Here is a 1,390-nt window from a genome sequence, read left to right as displayed (position 1 = left end):
GCGCCCCCACCGCAGCCCCAGACCCACCTGGGGCCGGGCCCTCCCGGGAAGCGCGGGCGTGGGCGCCCAGGTCCAGTAACCTCGACGTGTCCTGGTCCTGGAGGACGCTGCCGGCCAGCGGGGAGGCGCTCCGGGTGTGGCGGCCGCCGTCCTCGCGTCCCTGCGGGGTCGGGAGGGCCGGCAGGTGCCCAGGCGAGGCCGCCAGGGCGCGGCGGGCAGTGACGGGGAGCCCTGCTCCCTCAGGGACGCCAGTGGCTGGACGTGGGCCAGCCCAGCGTAGCGCCGGGGGTCCAGGCCTCGGAGCGTGGGGTCCCGCCCGCGTGCACCCTGTTCCCGCCCCGCCTGCTCCCGGGACGCCTGCCCTGCGCACCTGCCCGGCGGCTGCCGGCCGCCCCGCACGGTCACTGCCACTGCCCACCGTGGGCGCGGTGCGGGGTTGGCTGCTGCCCGCGCTGACCACACCGCCCTGGCCCCCGGCCTTCCGCGCGGGGAGAGGGGACCCCGGCACGCAGGCCCTGCCCTCGGCCAAGGCTGAGGCAGCCCATCACCTGCTCACCTGTCCCCCGGGGCCCGCAGGGGCAGCAGGATGTCCATGCCCACCTGCCGGGAGGCCCAGGCCAGCGAGTGCCCGCCCGGGCACCCCCACCTGTGGGCTCAGCTCCGTCCCCACAGCCTTGCTCAGCTGGGCTGGCCGGTCTTGCCGGCAGCCCTGGGCGGGAGCCACAGCCCTGGGAAGGCCCAACAGGACCAAGGCGCTGTCCAGGCGCCGCTGTGGACTGTCGGCACCAAACGCCACGATGAGGGAGCAGGGTCTGGCCACTGCCGCGGGGCAGCCCGGAGGCGGCTCCGGTTGGACCGGGCCCTTCACCACGTGGCGGAGGCCAAACCTCGGGCCGCCCCGACCCCCGACGCAGCACCACGAGGACCACGCGGCGCTGGGGCCGGAGGCTGCAGCCATGGCCCGGCCCCGGCCTTTTGGCGGGGGGCCAGGTGGTGCCCAAGTGCCCCCCAGAGGCCACGGCCTCTGGCCAGGGCAGCGCCGTCCCAGCTCCTCCGCACGGTGGCCGGCCCTGAGGGCCTGAGGCGGGAGACTCAGGCGCGGCGCAGGCCTTTGCTGCCCGCCCCGGCATCTGTTGCTCTGCCCACGGCCTGCAGCCCCCTGGACACTCAGGGCCCGGCCACTCGGCCAGGGCGGCAGTGCCACCGGTGACCCTCGGAAAGTTCTCAGGGCCTGTGCCAGGCTATGGGCTCAGAGGGCGCTCGGGGGCTGCACCCAGCCGCACCCCAGCCCTGCGCCCCGCCCGCCTGGCCTCCTGCTGCCCCAGCCCAGCGGTCAGCGCCCTGAGGGGCCGGCCTGCTCCAAGGCCTGAGCTTCAGTCTGCAAAGGGCC

The sequence above is a fragment of the Condylura cristata genome, unplaced genomic scaffold (genome assembly GCF_000260355.1).
Source record: "Condylura cristata isolate star-nosed mole 26May11 unplaced genomic scaffold, ConCri1.0 scaffold00068, whole genome shotgun sequence".
Classification (NCBI taxonomy): Eukaryota; Metazoa; Chordata; class Mammalia; order Eulipotyphla; family Talpidae; genus Condylura; species Condylura cristata.
This window is presented reverse-complemented; position numbering follows the sequence as displayed.